Source organism: Monodelphis domestica, chromosome 7, assembly GCF_027887165.1.
Source record: "Monodelphis domestica isolate mMonDom1 chromosome 7, mMonDom1.pri, whole genome shotgun sequence".
Taxonomy (NCBI): Eukaryota; Metazoa; Chordata; class Mammalia; order Didelphimorphia; family Didelphidae; genus Monodelphis; species Monodelphis domestica.
This window is the reverse complement of record NC_077233.1, coordinates 51,960,493-51,978,988: the sequence shown is the minus strand read 5'-3', so window position 1 is coordinate 51,978,988 and position 18,496 is coordinate 51,960,493. Positions and strand designations below refer to the sequence as shown.

Below are 18,496 nucleotides of genomic sequence, written 5' to 3'. Positions count from 1 at the left end.
CCCAAACTACTGGAATCTAAGAGCAAACGAAGAAATAGATCTATCAAATTGCTGAAATAAAAAGGGCATGATATAAAACATGAACCAAAGAGTTTAAAGAATTAAGTAAAAGGGGGCTAAAATGTACTAGATACTGACTATGAAAAGAACTTATTAGGTCTAAAAACTCAAGTTTCTCAGAAGAATACAAAAAGTACTTGCATGAAAGTTTTATGGTGAATAAGATCAAAGGTTCATCATAAGACAAACAGATGTAGAGAAAGGAAATCCATGCAAAAATATTGCATACATGCAACGTGGTGTCTAAGAAAGAGCCTTGGACTGGAGGTCAGAAGATCCAGTCTAAGCTCTCCCATCAATTTTTTTCATGGTTTAGTTAAGTCATCCAGTCTCTTTAGGTCTTAGTTTTCTCATCTGAAAAATGGGGCAGACAAAACAATTCTTTAAGGTCCCTTTCAGGTATATAACTTTTAAATTCTCATCTATGGTACAAACCATTGAAATGTCAAATGGTTACTAGCCAGAAAACAACGTATTAAGAGGTCAACTGTACCTATTAAATCAACTCAATAGATAAACAACAACAACAAAAGGAAATTAAAGCTATACTTAGAATAGCTAAAATTTAAATTCTTAAAACCTGAACACATTGAAACAAGTAGAACTGGACAAGACCAGTTTGGGAAAAATAGAGGAGAGAATTTGTCTTCCTATCAAGTCAGACAATTTTTGGAAATCTTAAAAGATTTCACAGGCTTAAAATCTGTGCTACTTCTACTGAAGTCCCATACCTAGAATGCCTCATCCTATAATTGAAGGTCAGGCTTCTCAAAGGTTATACCAGTATAAGCATTGGTAACTCCTGTCAATTAAAAAAAGTTACACAAGTATTGGTCCTTTAATGCTAGTTTTTGAACTACACATGACATGCTCACCACCAAAAAGTTGGTCCCAAGGTGATGGTTTTGGGGTGGGGGCAATGCTCATAATTGGCTCTTTTACTGAATGGCAGAATTGTGCACAGCCTTTGTGGAGTTAGGTACTTATACCCATGTAATCTTAGATTTTTACAAGTACTTTAATAATTTCAATAGTTTAAAATGGGGAAAGGCATTGCTGTTTTTGATTACTACTTCAGAATCCTAAAATGACTATATTCAAGAAGTTCCCCCAAGTACAGGGCACAAAATAGTATCATCTAGTTAGATGTATAAACATTTCATTTAATTTCTATAGGCTTGGGGCAAATTGGGTTCTTAATCTGGGATATGTCACTAGTAAGAGGCAAATAAGGATGTATTTTTGTTGATGGGTTTAGTCTGCTTGTAGAGTTAATACATAAGTTTGTCTTTAAGTAACTGTTTACTCTAAACCCATGTTTTCCTACCACTATCTCCAAATTGATCCACAAAATAGTTATTACAGTTCACCCTCCCTACCCAATATTAGACACTGACATAAAATTTCCCACAATAGGCACAGCAGGCATTCCCCAATAACAAAAAGCTATGAGGGTTGATTTCTACTCTAAGATTCTAAGCCAAACTAATTTGAAGTGAAAGAGAAGCTGCTTCAGCACATAATGTCTTCAGACATTAAAACAAAACAAAGAGGAAAGGATGGTCATGATCTCATGATCCTACCACCCTTAATCAGAAAAGCAAATTTAAGAGTCATGTACTATTAACTGCAGTGAAGGAAAACCCCTCAAACTTACTAAAAAGCTTTTCTTTTATTCAACTATACTTCTACATGTCAAAAAGAATTACCTAGGGTTCTGGGTCAAAGTCAGCTTGGTAAATAAATGTGGACTGTTTTTTTGATATTTTTCTCTTTGGGAGAAATTTTCTGAAAACTGGGTTATTAATAGCAAAGTTTGGAGGAGATGATGGGATGGGTTAGCTAGCATAGTCTGCTAAAACAAATGAGGAAACAGCACAAAGTATCTATGAATAATTGTTTCATGTTTTAATTTCATTCAATAAAACATTATTTGGATTTACCCCCTTCAAGAAAGATTGGCTTAATAAGAATGATGAAATTTATTAATAGCAACCAATTGTTGTTGTTGGGGTTTTTAGTTTTTAATTGAAATTAATAGATCAAATCTCCATATTGATTTTCAGTGAAGATTCCATCCATTTTTGAAACAAAAAGAATCGGGTTTTAATCTTTCCTTCTACAAAACTGTCCTAGAACAAAATCCCCCAAACAAGTGAACCAATATATCAGTTAGGCCATTCTCATTCTAAATTAAAGGCTCCCACTGTGGCTGAGATGAAGGATTAGGATATCCAAGCTCAAATCTTGTAGTAAAATTAACTTCTTTGCAGCTGAGAAATTTGTATACACTCCTTGATTTGCCCTCAATCAATCTACTCAATCAACAAGCATTAGGTGCCTAGATAGTAATGGGTATTACGTCAGGTTGGGGGTGGGGGAAGAAAACCAAAAAACCAAACCAGTCTCTGTCACCTAGGGGCTTACAGTTTATAGGAGAAACACATATACATAAAAATAAACATAAAATATATACTAAATAAGAACATGGTATTTTGGGGAGGTCAGGGGAGGCATTTGCTAAAATGAGGAAATCAGGAAAGGCCTCATGTAGAAAGGGATGCATGAGCTCTACAAAATATAATACAGATGACAAACTTTTAGGTCATTAAGGACCCATATTTATTTACAAATTTAGGTATTATAATGATTTGAACTTTGTAAGTAAATGAGAGATCCCAGTATGGAAAGACTCAGAATCTCCAGAAGCCCTATTTCAAACATTTTTAGAGATGCTTTGGAGAGGACAGGAACACTATGAATGATACAATTCTCCCCATTGGTTACACAGGAGATTTCACTGAGGTCACTGAAAAGGCATCTGCTAAGTAGCAATATGTCAATTTAAAGGACGGGAAAAAGGAAAACCAGCCAAGGGATTTTATTTGGCTCAGTCACCTTTATATTGACCAGCAGATGTGAAGTTCCAATAATCTCTTTGCCAGTGTCCTCTGAAGATCTGGAAAAAGTTGACAGACAAATAATTAGTATTGAAAGGAATGCCATTGGTGGACATAATAATGAACCATTCCAGACCCACTAATACTCTGTTTACCCTCATGCCCAATTCAGTACGTCTTTATTCAGAACTCTTCAGTGTGATACCCATAACAAAGCCTGGCACAAAGTAAGAAAAGGGGAAGAAAATGGTCTTATCTTTAATTAAGAGAAGACTGACTGCTATACTGTCACTGCCTGGCACATTAGCCTATTTAAATCCTCAGTTTCATCTATATTTCCCATGCTAGCCTTTCTTTTCTTTAACATATCCTGGGGAAGTAAGTATCCTTGCCTAATACCTTTTTCTAAACTCCAGCTGTTTTTCTATGATCAAGTCACTCAAGAATTAAACAAAAAGGACATATGAACTATTATTATTATTATGAACATGTGCCCAACCCATCTCCCACTACTATAATTTTATCTTGCCTAACTGGCAGAAGGGAAAGCAACAGAAGGTGGACCCCTGTCATGGAGAAGTCCCTTGAAACATGATGAATTTGTTGCTGTCTTGGTACTGGCTTCAGGGTCAAAATAAGGTATCTACCAAAAGGAAAAAAAAGGAAAAGGAAAAAGAAAAAGAACAAAAGAAAGAAAAGCAGTTAACTAGAGTTTTTAGAGAAAATTGTTGATTCTTCCTTTTAGAATCAAATTGGGCTCACTTCTCAGTAAGCCAAAGCCATCTAAAGGGCAGTGTTTCTTCCAAAAATCTGCTAAATTTAACACTTGTCAAAATCATAACACCTCAGCACTAATACAGTGTATAAAGAGGTCTTCACCAGATTTCAATTATCATGCATTAAAGATGAAATATATTTTATTTCTACTTCAGAGGTTTCCTAATATTAAAATTGGAGACGCAGTATACCTTAAAAATAACTTGCAGAAAGGATAAAAAACATTTAGAGATAAAAAGCATAAGTATCCTCAGAATTATCCTCCCACCCCAAAATACAAGGAAACTATTAACAGTTCAATCTGAAGGGTGTCAAAATCTCAAAATACAAAGACTAAAACATTTTGATGGTTATAGTTAGACTAGGCTCAAGAGAAGCAATGTACTGAAACAGAAAAATTAAAACTACTGGAGAACAGTAACCTCTATGTGTAATAAGCAATAAAGAAGAATAAAGGACAGAGAAAGGGAGTATATATATATATACAGTAAGGGTAACATGACTGCACCAAAATATGAACTCCTCCTCATCATCACTATTCCCAGAAGAATCCATCAGAATCCAAATGAAGCCATAGTTGTCTGATCCAGGTGTAGAACCAGCACATCTTTTAGGACTGAGCACTCTCGAGGAGTCATCATACACGTACTGGGAAAGGCAGTTATAAAGAACATGCCAGAAAATGTTGATAGCTGCCCTGTCCTTTAGAACAAGATTCTTCCTTATTGGCCAATAGACTCCGCTACTGTCATTCTGACATGACTTACTGAATGTACAAAAACTCATGATCTTTCTTGGCCACTCCCAGAAAAAACAAACAAAAAGTGTTATAAAAGCAATTCCAACAGAGATTTCAGAGAAAGAAATTGCATCAGCCAGGTGAGCCGGAAGCAGCTGGGAGAGAGTCCAGTGAAGAGCCAATCCAGTGAAAGAAATTCAGAACAACTGTGCTTCAGTAATGCTGTGAAGAGGACTGGCAGGAAGAGGAGAGCAGCTTCAGAAAAAGAACAGGCCTCATCTGCTTCAGACTGCCTTTGTACAGGGGCTGCAGACCTTGGCCATTCTCCCAGAGATGATGCAATCCTGATGAACAAGATCTGCTGCCAGAGAAACAATTGTTAACAGCCTATGCAGACAGCAACCTAGCCAAGGAACTATCTCTGATCAACTCTCTCCATAAACCACTTCAGAATGTAATACATCTGCCCCCCTAGCTCCAAATATCTATCATCTCCATTCTCCTTTTAAAAATGGCAAAATATGTATTAGCTTGCAGAGTTGTACACATGCATTCAGACATAAGCTCCCACAGAGCAGTTTTGGATCTCTCCACTTAACACCCTTAATTCTCTGTCCCCCAAAGTCATCCAAATGGCTACACATTTCTGAAATTTTTATTTTTAAATCTGGGAACCTTATAGACCTTGACTCATTCTCTTTTAAAATAAGAAAAAAATAACCAGAGTAGATAGTATTTTGAATTTTATGAAGACAGAGAAGAAATTGAGTGAAATATTTTTTCTTCAAAATTTTGCTACTCCTATTAGGAGTGGAAGAAATGGGTAGTGGTGGGTTATGTGTGTGCACACGTGTGTGCATGTATGTGTGTACCTGCGGTGGTGTGTGCACTAAGGAACCTCAAGAGTGGATTTAGACGCCTCAAAGACAAACTAGAATGCCACCGAATCTTTACAAATTGAGGGAATTATACTCAGATAAAATTATACTCAGATAAAAGTCAGGAAAAAGGTTCATTTTAGAAAGGTTTACAAGGTTTGAAACAAAAAGGCAATTCTGGTTAACTTGTTTAATCAGAAATTTCTGAGCAACTTGTACTGAGGATTTTACTGTACATTTAGATTGAGTATATTTTAGCAAAACACTTAGCTATTGTTAATTTTCCCCTTTTGATTGGCTATAAAAAGCATAAAAAGGAGGAAGAATTCCACAAAATTCTTTCTTTGTAATTATTATGCCATCCTGATTTCAAACCACAGGTATTTTAAAATGCATCTAATGAATGAAGATATACATATGTATATATATATACACACACACACATATATACATATATATTGCTAGCATTATAGGCTGATCACTACTTTTAAATATAAATTATTTGATGCTGCCTGGCAGTCAAGGTTCTTCTGCCTTTCTATTCTCTCCATGCACTCTACATTCTGGAATAAACTTAATTCTCTGGCCCTGGAACAAGTTTTGTTCTTTCTGACTTCCATGTTAGAAATTCCCTATTCCTGAAATTTTACTTGCTGAAATTTTATCCATCCCTTAATGTCTAACTCAAATGCAGCCTCTCCTCCATGAAGCATTCATTGATCTTCTGTTGGTCAGAACTTCCAAAGACCTTAACAGCATTGCTTTTCACTTCTCTAGTTCATTTATATATTATTTGGCATTATAGTTAACTTGTAGAATACCCAGGAAAGCTAACTAGTAGTTTCACCCTAAACTGCATTTGCTAGGGTTCCTTCCTCCAGAAATTACTTTGTATATATACGTGACCCAAGAAGTCTTTAAGCTAAGCATAAAATTGCACTAAGACTTTCTGGGACATTCGGAAGGTTTTATTTAATTTTCCATTCATACGTTGTTTCCCCCCAGTGAAATATAAGCTTGATGGCAGACCTAGTTGATGGCAGTTCAGTTTTGTCTGTGTCTTTAGTAGGACAGTGTCTGTCTGGCATACAGCAGGCACTTCATAAATATTTGTTGAATGAACATCTGGGTTTTCTTATCCCCTTAGCATACTCTATGGGAAAAGACTGTCTTTGTCTTAAACTCTATTACTCCTCAACAACTAGTACAATTCTGTACACACAGTTGGTACTCAATAATTATTGAAGTGAAACAAATGTTAACACTTTACTGCCTAATTCAGTTTTAGTCTCCTGCTTCTATGAAGTTATATTGAGTGGTAAATTCTGCTTCATATACTTTAGTTGATTTTAAGATGGAAAGCTCCCAGAAGGTATAAACTACGTTCAAACACTATTCTTGGAACAATGCCATGAGTTTGGTACTGTAGGAAGATTAATATTACTGTAAGATTTAGATGGCTCTTGGTCCTTAAGCATCAAAGGTACAAGCTACTTCCCTTATTATTTGCTAAATAACTGTAAATAAAGTTTTTGGTACCTTTCTATCTTGCTCCAAATTTTATAGTAATCTTCGAGGTGATAGAAAAGAGTTAAAAAGACCAGGAGACAGAATATAGGCATAGGGAATATCAAGAAATAACAAAGGAAGAAGGGAAATTAGGTACTAAGGGTTAGAAAATTACTTTAGGATCAAATGGTAATTTTTTACAATTCGAGGAGACAGGTTATAGAAAACAGACTTCAAAGAAAGACAAGTATTACCCCGAAAGCAAGGAAAGTTTAGTAATAAGCTTAGGTAAGGTGAGTCAGAATGGATCAAAAGTGTGAGGAAAAAGAATGGCCAGAAGTGAAATGAATAAAATGAAAAATGTTAGGCAAAGACCTAAAAAAGCAAACACTTTAATAGAGAAAGAAAACACATACATGGAAGCAATTGTTAGAAGATGGGAGAAGGTACTTTTGAAGTGGCATGTCTAGGAAATTGCACGGGAGAGCTCTAGACTAGATAATATTAAAGATCACCAATCAGAGCTCAGTTCTTAGTAGTGGGAATTTAGGAAAAGGTAAATTAAATACTTTAAAGGATCAGAATCTAAGATTATAGCATGTAGTACTTTAAAAAATTGAAACACTTTATTTTAAAGTAAAACCAATTTTAATGTGCCTGGTCCTTCTAGTGTTAAAATGGACTGGGTGAAAAGAACAGTAGATTTAAGGGATTTGGAACCACAGTTAAGAAGTTTACACCACTCCTCCCCATTCTTTACCTTGTTTCACTGTCTCTACTCCCTCTATTCCTTGTCTACATCTCACTTTCTCCCCAATGGCCGCCCAAATTTGGCACAATAAGTTTAGTAAAATGAAGTAAAAAAATATCTAAGCTGTCTAGGAAGAGTTGGAATAATTTCAATTTGTAAGAAGTCAGCTTTAGTTGATAGTTCTTATTAATAAAGGGTTGAAAAAAAACCAGCAACAAACCTAAATTCAAAATACAGCATACACACACACACACACACACACACACACACACACACACACACACACACACACACACACACAATTTCAGATGATTTACAAAGTGAATTAGAAATATCCTGAAATAATGGTGACAGGGTGGGGTGTCATTTAAAATCTTTTAAAAAATAATAAATGTTTGCTACTAAATCGTAATAAGCAAACCATTCATTATCCTTTAACACTGAATGTTTGAAAATAAGTGATTTGGGGGTAACATTACATCTAGTTGAGGAATAATTTTTATAAATTTTCATCATATAATTTAACAAACTATATTTTTATGAACAAAACTACATTTAAACCTACCAAGATAATCTACTGTCAGCTTCTGACCTTCTAAGTCAAATGAAGCCCAGTATACCTCATTTTCTTTTCTTCACTTAGTCTCATGGAAATGGATTCTGAGGAGTTTAACAGATAAATACTTGTCAAATATGTCTTCAGATCTGATGAGAAACCATTAGGTTTTTAAACACATCCCTATATTTTTTCAAGGGCTACAACTTCAAGGCAAACTTCTTTGTCCAGCAAAAATAAATAAATCTACATAGTTACTACTCTGCAAGCAAATACTTTCCCTGATTTTTTGCTTTGTTTAGTTCACAAATAATTATTGAACACCTACAGTGTGTAAGACAGTGCTGTGCTAAGGAATAAGAAATATGGCAGGAAAGATTAAAAGGAATTTCCTGCCTACTTATGTAGTTTCATTTCTAAGGGGGTTTTGTATATAACAAAACATACAAATAATAGTATAAAAATGGTGTATTTGTATTGACTTTTTTTTACAATAAAGATAAAACCACACTTAAATATTCCGAGGAAACATACATTACCAATAATACAGCAAAGATTTCTTTCTTAATCCTCTAAAAAGACTTTACTGGGAATTTTATGAAGTCCTGGGACTGCTTATAATATAAACAATCCTAGGAAAGCACAAGTCAATAACCTGACTATACATACAGGTTCCATACCACTTGGTAGATCAATGATCTCATTGCAGGAGCAGAAAAGGAACTAAAAGTTTAGCAAAAGTGGTACAATGAGCAACAAGTGCTTTAACACTTTTGAGAAAGAAAGCTAACTTTTCCTCTAAGTCTTTAGGGTGACAAGTGAGTTTACTATGTTTTCTATTCCTAGAATCCCTAGGACACTGCATTACAATACTTACTTCCAGTACTGAACTTCAAAATAATTCTAAAATAATCTCTACTTGATCTAATAGTCCTTGTATTATTCTTTCAAGACCAATGATTTTTCTAGTTGGGGATGGGGTGGGGTGGGGTGGGGGAATCTTACAGGCTATAAAAATAAGATGACTAGCTAGATGCAATTTTTGAATCTGAACCAAAAGCAACATTCTAGAACCAAAGCATTTTCCCCAGCTGTCCTAAGAGAATTTCTTTGTTTTTAAATTATATTCCTTAAAAGAAACTAGGATGCATGAAATCCTAAATTTTTTTCTTTTTGAACTAGAAGAAAAACTGCAAATCAGATACTATCCATTTATAATCTAGCTGACAACTACAAGATTCTACACGGAAAGTGTAGGTAAATTATTTTAAAAACTTGGAATCTAAATTCCAAATAAGTTCTGTAAGTGCTGTCCTAAGAGCTCAGCTTTAAAGGAATCTAACATGTCTTATTTTTAGCTATTTGAAGTCAAAGAAACAACCTAATTGTACCAAAACTCATAAAAATGTGTCTGTTCTACTTTATACTCATTTTCAATTTAGTTATATATACATATATTGCTATTATGTACACAGTATTGTTTACTGAGGGATAAGAATGAAGCATATTAATGTATATCATACTCAGTAAGCTGACACCCAACTGCTCTGAAAAACCAACCAGTATAGACTAAATTGTGCATTTACTATCAGATATTTTATTTTTTGCTATATGGACACTAAAGAAACTCCTAGTCAAGGGCCTGCATGTAGATAACTAGAATGGAAGACAATTAGCGTCAATTCTTTTGATCCATCTCCCAATTTATTGCCCCTTTCCCATCCTAAATCTATGGTCTTCATGTACTATTCCAAGTTCCAACTCTTTTCCCCTCCAGTTTTTGGACTCTCCAGTCCATTTTGCATTCTACTTCTGGCTTGAAACCTTCCTAGCCCTAAGGCCTACTGGATAAGTCCAAACTTCTCCACAAGCTACCACACTTTTCTCATAAACTGGCCTATCAACTTCTCTTACTAACTTCCCTCCCAGCCTTTGTTCCTCTATCTATCTCTGACCAATCCCAATCCTACTTTTTTCCAGGTTAGATCAGAACCTACTTCCCCCATAAAAGCATTTAAAACTAATTTAATTTATAAATTTTCTTCCTTTATACTGAACATAACTACAGATCAAAGAGAATATTATAAACCTAACAACTAAAAAGTATTGCCTCAAGTAATTCCCCCTTACATAATGATCAACTGCTTTCCTCCCTAGTAAGGTCTCAGAAGAATAGGTCTTGGATTACATCACAGAAACTCAGTTAAAGGGGATAATGTCCAGATGATAAGGGGGAAAGGGGACTGCTAAAAACTGAAAACCTCTGCAATTAAAAAAACTAAGCTGACACTTATTTGCAAAGAAATTTTATTATCTATTATCCCAAATATAGGTATTAGTACTAATTAAGCAAACCCTTTCTAGTCATCTATCAGCACATGTAAAAAATATCAACAAAACTGTGTATAATACAGCTTCATGTTGTGCCTTATTTAAGCATCAGGTCCACAAGCACATATGTAATTGTTTCAGCAAGGGCAAAATTTTTGAATCTTTAATTCTTACATTTTCAAGCACCCTCATAGATCATCCATAGTTCCATATCCAAAACCATGAAAAAACTGAAATCAAGACAGGTAAAGTGACTTGGCCTGAAAGTCATACAGCTAATTAGTTCGTGGTAAAAGTGAAACAAGAACCTAGGTTTCTTGACTCCCTGGTTCTTTACAATATACTAGCATTAATACATTGGTCAGATAATATATTTTATGGTTAATGAACAAAAAAACAGCACAAGTTTCTAATTTTTATACAAACAGGATCACTTCTAATACATAATTCCCTTTCACACTAGGACTCAAGTGCATTAACTAGTGCAAATTTAAAGATTAAAAAAATTTTAAAATATATTTTATATTTATATATTTTATGTATTTTTAACTTTATTTGCTTTTTTAAACTGATTTCTTCTTTCAGCACAAATGTATTTTAAATACAAATAATTACAACCAGATTTTTTAGTTTTATCCTATTCTATTTTCTTTGCCTTCTGGATTAAGAAAAAAATGCAGTGAAGAGTTTTCCTTTGAGGTATTCTTAAATTACAGTTCTATTGTTTAAAAAAAAAAAAGAGCTTCATACCTTTTTGAAGGGGGAAACTCTCATTTTATTTTTTTTATTGATTAGCTCTACCATACTGTGATTTGAGATCCACATTTGATCAGCTTAGAAATTTAAAGAACAAAAATCGTCAACCATTTAACACTAGAAGGACCAGAAGTTTGAAATATATTAAAAGACCAATTTGGGTTGACAGTACACATTTAAAAATTTTCATAATGCAAAGAAGATAAAAATATTTCAAAATAAAAGTACAATTTTAGCCTGTACTGATCTTTAACATGTATTTTGTTTACAGATAGGAGACATTATAGCGGATTATAGTAAAAAAAATTTTAATTGTTTGTGTCAGTTGATGCCCTTAGTCCTTCTGGTGTTAAAATTACTCAAAGAAGGTGATCATCAACTGGTGAATAGCTAAACATAGCACATAAATGCAACAGATTATTATCAAGCAAGGCAATAAGGCAAAGCAAAGATGAAAATGAATTCAGAAAAACATTGGGATTTTTATGAACTTATGTAAGGTGAAGCAAAACTAAAACAAAACACCCAACCTTGAAACAACTCTGTTATGTACAGTGATAAAACCAATGTAAAGTCTGTACTCATATCCCATGTGTAATTACAACCAAGTGTGGCCCTGAAGATAAAAAAAAAATCAGAACATTTCACTCCCTTCTACGCAGAGGTGATGGAATGGTGGTTATGGAGCATAGCATGTGTTATTTAAACACAGTTGATGTTTTGATTAATTTTGCTAAATTATTGTGGCTCCTCCCCCAATACGGGAGATAGCTCTCTAATGTGTGGGGAAAGGATGTATATGGAAGTGAATATGTATGTGAAATAGCAATGTGCTATGACCTCTAGATTGAAATCCATCTTCCAATTATGTATTTTGTTTTTCTGGTCAGAGAATATACTAAACATTATTTATGTGAATCTTGCAGTATCTGAATATTCCTATTGATAAAGGACATTCTAAATTCTAACCCCCTTTGCCTACTATGCCATTCACTATCCACCATGACTAGCTTTCTTAACCTCCATTCCCTACCCCTTCTTTTTTCTCTGAAAAGACTTATTTTTATTGTTAACAAACAGCTCTTCACATTAGCCCTGTAGATATGTTAATATTTTTTTTTAAAATGTGGTTATGTTGCTTTCCTCCAATAGAATATATGTTCCTTGATGGCAGCAATTGTTCTTTATATAAGCTGAGATAGTAAATTATTGCTTGTGGACTGAATCTAGCTACTGCCTGTTTTTGTATGGCCTACAAGTTAAGAATGTTTTTTACATCGTTAAACTACATTTTGAAATAAAAAAAAAACTATTTTAAAATTTACATTAAAAAGTAAAAAAAAACATTTTAGCTCAAGAACTATATTGGCTTCCAGACCACAGCTTGCTGAGACTTGTGCTTAGAAAAGTGACATAGTAGGCACAAAATAAATTCTCATTGAACTGAATTGTCCCTCAGATATTAACTGATAAACTTAATAACATTCAATCCAGGAGTGAGTCTTTATAAAACACCAAAGAGAATAACCATGAATCATTGAAATACTTGAGTAAAATCCTTCCAATAAGTAGTTATTGTACACACAACAATTCAGTCTAGGCCCTGTTAACATTTGGGCAAACTCTGTGACTAAACTGGGAAACAACTTATTAGAGATGTAAAAAATGGGGCTCCAAATTTAGTTATGAAAGAAAAGAACAACTTCAGGAAAACTGAGTTCAAAGCAAATATAGACAAATTGCCACTTTCTGTACCTTCAATGGTGGTAGGGTTAGAGGGGGGGAAAAAAAAAGCACTAATAATTTGGGCTCCTTACACAATCTAAGATGAAGTGTTGTTTTTCCTGACTATACCAGATCAAGAACTGTCAGTTCTTCTAGACTAGAAGATAAATCTAACAGCTTTTTCAATGTTCGTTATTATTGCTGCCAGAATGATCTTTCTTACATGTAAGATCTGGTCAGGTGAAACCTGTTTATCTAAAATTTCCAGTGGCTCATTTCTGTACCCCGAATAGAGTTCAAAGTCCTCTGGCACTCAACCCCCCCCCCCCAATCAGTTGCTAATCTCTCTGATTGTCTTAAACTGGCAAAGCATGGTTTTAGAACTCAAGTAAGACATTACATTTCTTCCTCATTTCATCTCATTAGATTAGGCCCAATGTTGTAGTCAGGAGTGAGTTTCATCCAATGTGTCAGCTCTCTTGCAGCTTTTGTGTCGTTTGTTAATTTGATAAAAATGCTATTTATGTCTTTATACAAGTGACAGATAATAATGTTAAATGACAAGGACCATACAGATTCCAAGTTGTAATAGAATCATTAAAGATTTCATCATCATTAACTATATTCTTTGGAAGTTTTAGTAAGCTACTCTAATAAGTTTCCATCTAAATCTCCCATGTAGAAATTTGTAAATTGTTTTTGCCTCTCTGCCATCAGTCCAGTACATGTTCAAAACTTAAGATGTCCCATTTCTGACTTTTTCATTTTTATAAGTTTTCTTTTGTAAAAAAAAAAAAATCTTTGATTTATCAAGTAGTCTAGAACATTTGTGAATATATTGTGATTACCAGAATAGCAAAGTACCCCAGGCACTAGTAAAGAAGCTTTGTTCTACTTATGCACTTTTTGTATTTTTTTCTAAATAGGAAAATTACTTACATTCTCATAACCCAAACTGAATTCCCAGAGCATGTCTTCATTGAGGACAGTGCAATGGTGGAGAAAGAATGAATGGTAAAGTTTTAGATCAAATAATTCCAGCCATCTGTTCTTCCTGGTTAGGTTGTTAGAGTAGTAGCCCCAGGGTATCACTATATACTAATTTGGGGGGGGGGGTCAATTAATTGATTGGGAAAGATGGAGGGAAATATTTGGGACTCATCAATGTTGGGAGTTTCTAAAGAGTAGATGAAATTTTGAAGAGTTGTAAGGTGGAGGTGAGGTTGTAATTCTTTTTTCTACCCAAGAAGTCTGAATTTACAATTTATATTTAGTACCAGATAAGGACTTGGTTAACCTTTTTTGCTTCTTTTCACAAAAAGTCCTTTATGATTCTCAATTCTATCAGTCTTTGAAATAGCAAAGGAAAAGTACAAAGGGATTCTAATTACAGATACAGGTGATCTATGAGAGGAAGTAAAATAGTAGGGCAGAAAAAGCAAATTTCTAAATACAGTATACTGTGGTAGATCAATTTTCTAGCTGTTTTGTCCATGGAGCTCAAGGAGAAGTGGGAGGCTGAACATATATCGTGGACTAGAATCTTCAGGTAGTCCTAAGAGATACACTTTCCCAATACCCCGATTCAGCATATTACAGTAACTCTCGATTTTACAAAAATTTTACAAAACGAATCTGGAATAAAAAGATTGGATCATAAGAAAAGAGGGAAGAATTAGAGGTATAGTTATTAATCTGTCCCTCTCCTAAACAAGCAACTAGAATCAGATTTCAGAGTTTAAAGGATTTTTAGAATCAAGTCTATCTGTTCTTTAAAGTTATTTTAAACTTGCAATATTACAAGCAACACTGGATACAATCACAATAGTTAACTTTTAGAAGATGTTTTGCTTCAATTTCATTTCTTTAAGTAAACCATTATTGTTTTGGGAATGTTTCAGATCACAAAACTCAAATGTTTTATTTTAAAATTTGCTGTATTAAAAATAATTGATATATATACACACACCAAATAAATGAACTGAAATGGAACCGCCTTTAAATTAACCCTAAAGGTTCTGTCTTCAGTCCTTTCATTTCTCTTCCAGTTTTAATAAAGACTACTAAAATGAACTCAATCTCATCTCTCAATTTATATTTTCACCCAACATCTTTCTTATTTCTATCAATGGTACCGCTACTCTTTAGGGTTGAAGGTTCAAAACTTTCATGGACTTTAATTATTATCAAGTAAAATAAAAACAATTAATCCTGGCATATTTAAAACTCACAAAACAAAACAAAAAAAAACAATTTACCCCCCCCCCAAAAACACTCCACAATGGGTACCGTTACAGAATTGTCAAAAACCTTTTCCTTTTATTATCTCAGTCTATTAATTCCAAGCAGAATTCTGCCCTTTTTTTCCTTTTGTCTTTTTGCAAATTTCCCCCAAAGCCTGGAAAGGTCTTTCCTCTTTCCCCTTCCCCAAAAGGCCCAGGTCAGATGCTTTCTCCTTCCAGACAATCTCACCATCCAGACATAGAATAACAGCAGATTGTCCACATATGCAATTTTTACTTCCAAACCCTGATACACAGTAGGTATGCAATATTTAATTCAATATTTGTATTTTTCTGTATCTGATATTCAAACTAGGTTTGGGGACACATTTCATTATCAGACACTTGATTAATATGTCTTCTTCCTTGTCTCTTCAAACTTCCTAATGCCACTCTATTATCCTTGAGGACAAAAGTACAAAAATAACAATTTGTTTAAAAAGCATCCTAAAACTCTAAAGTACACGATCCTTTAGATATACCATCCAGAGAATAACCACCGTACCATCATTCATTAGTAAATATATTCAATGATTAAAAAATAGAAAAGAAGTCCATTTTAGAGCACATGTACACTCTTCAATGGCTCTCCATATAGATGAATACACATGATATGGGTGACCAAAGTAGATAGCAAAGCAGATGATTTTGCTAGATGTCCATTGTCTGCCATTACAACCTTTTTCCTTTCTGGAACTCCATTCCATTCTGAGGATTTGATCTACTCTATCTCATTTTATAGATAAAGTAACTGTGGCTCAAAGAGGTCATGATGGTTTGCCAAAGATATCACATAGCAAGTGTTGAGGATGGGATTTGAAGAGTGAAAATGAAATTTATTCTTGCAGTTTTTCTGGGAACATAAAAGGTAGATAAATCTTTAAAGCCTAAAGTTAAAAAAATTTTTTTCTTCACTAATTTTGCTTGGCTTTTATAAATGACCAAGAAGGTAACTTCTAGTAGTTAATAATAAAGAAGACATTTGTTTTACCCAGACACTACCATATTGTTTCATCTTTCCCTTTTGATATTCTGATGATCATATCCTTAAATGAGCAGAATTCAAAGTGCTATAAAATAAATTTCAAGTTCTTATAAAAAATGTCACTGGCTTCTAACATTTGCTAATTGTGAGCTCCTTCTGTGGATTCTCCTGAAATGGAGACTTAAGGAGAATAATTTATGCTCATAATGGGATTTATACAGCACTTTAGTCTGCAAGGCTATTCACCACATTTATTCCTCATAACAACCCTGAAATGTAATGATGAAATTATCATCATTCCTACTTGTCAGATGAGGAAACAGGCTTCAAAAGACTGGGAGACTTGCTCAGGGTCACAGTTTTAGATCCTTCAGCTCCCCAAGTTCAGCACTCTACTGCTGCTATATTAATAATAATATGGCCCATGTTGCCATATTGCTTCAAATATAGGTTACAACTCTATTCCTACAATTTGGCCTGATCAAAACATGTATTCACAGCCTATAAGCAGTACAATTTTTCAGTGCATAACTGTAAATTATTTCCCTTTTTATTTTTGAGTAAAATCTACATTTGGACCAAAACATAAACTAAAATGAAGGTACAGAATTTTTTTAAATGGTGAGAGATCTAGTTCATTTTATATCATCTGATATATTATAGCAATTTTAAAGATATTTAAACTACAAACATCTTCGAATCTGGAGTTTTACTGAGAAATAATGTAAACATTTTGGCAGCATTTACAATAAAGAAGCAATTAACTATTGAAATCGTGCTGTGTATATTATCTTCCGTGGAATAAGCTAATCAACTTTCAGCATCATAGTGAATATATGTTGTCTATATTATACTCAAGAAAGAGTTTCAGTGTGAAAATTTTAAAACAAAGTCAGTCTAGTAAGCTGCTTAGTCAATTTAAGGACTTATATTCAAATTTTTTTTTGGAGGCAGAGAAATTGTTTTGAAATTGATTAGAATTCATGGTCTGAAAAATGTACTTTTTACAAATGAAAACTTATTATTGGTTTGTGAACATGCATACAGAAAAGCAAGTACATATAGTAGGTATGGGGGAAAAAATCAAATGTTTTGGAAGTGATTTAAATCAAATCTACTGACTGACAAGTTATTGGAGCTATCATTTGGAAAGTATAGCAGAAAAAGTACTTGATGAGTCTAGAGACAATGGCTTTAATCCTACTCGAAATGCTTCCTAGCTAGCTGTGATCATGGGTAAAGCACAACCTCTAAAAGCTTCAATTTCTTTATCTATAAAATGGAGATAATACTTTCACTGCCTTACAGCATATTGTTTGGAGGACAGCACTTGGCAAACTCTGAAAACACATAAATATGTGTTTGGTATCCCAAGATATGGAACAAAACTCTACAAGTCTGGACTGTTCACTGACTTTATGTTAAGAGAGATCCCAGAGTTAAGAAATTTTTACAAATGAAAAATGAGCTGCTAGAGGTGCAAAAATGTGAAGGAGTATATAACTCTTAGCAAACAAAACCCAACTTGCTTTAGAGATGACAATTTTCCTTCTCAGAAAATTTTCAATGGAGTTGGCTAGAAATTTTAAACAGAAATACATTTTTTGTTATATAGCTGGGAAAAAAAGATGAAGAACTTCACAAAGCCACATAATTTTAGATTTTACAAGGACCATTTCTTTTTTTAAATGATGATTTACTAAATTAGCACTGAGACTTGATTGAGGTTATTATATACACACATTTGAGAAAAAGTGATTAATAACTGTCTTTTAGAAAGACAGACACTCTGACTTTTCAGGCTTCTTCATACCTTTCCAAAGTAAAATTTAAAGATAAAAGCAGGTACTTAACTGAAACCTAGATTCTTTCCAACTATAAAATAAGCAATAGTTTCTCCTTGTTGGGGATATGAAGCTGACAGACAGTCTGCTTTCTTAGCTGACCCTCAAATACATTTATTTCTGTTGCTCCTAGCAATACTTCTAGTCTTAGTGGCTTGGATGGGCAGGGTAGCATTTGGGCTGATGTCCTTTATACCAAATTAGCTCCAGGACTGGCATTGTTTCTTATCTGGTCTAAAACAAGGTGGTTTTGCCAATTTCAGACCCCTATATGTGATATTCTGGAACTGTTTTCACCTCTGGAGTTTTTATTTACCAAGAGCTCCATGAACCATTTATATAACAAGACAATCAGTCCAATGTTTCTGTAACTACTTCAACATAATTACATTTATTTTAATTA

General features: G+C 33.9%; 1 protein-coding gene across 11 annotated transcripts in view; it reads right to left on the bottom strand.

Moving 5' to 3' along the window:
* Nucleotides 1-18,496, bottom strand: part of SETD5 (SET domain containing 5) — a 74,481-nt gene that overhangs the window by 46,992 nt on the left and 8,993 nt on the right. For 9 of the 11 annotated variants that reach the window (XM_056804584.1, XM_056804583.1, XM_007500163.3 and 6 more), the window contains exon 2: nucleotides 2,959-3,019. The exons of the other annotated variants lie outside the window; for them this stretch is intronic. The gene's annotated coding sequence lies outside the window, so the exon portion shown is untranslated. The remainder of the gene's footprint in view (nucleotides 1-2,958; nucleotides 3,020-18,496) is intronic. 11 annotated transcript variants of the gene reach the window in all.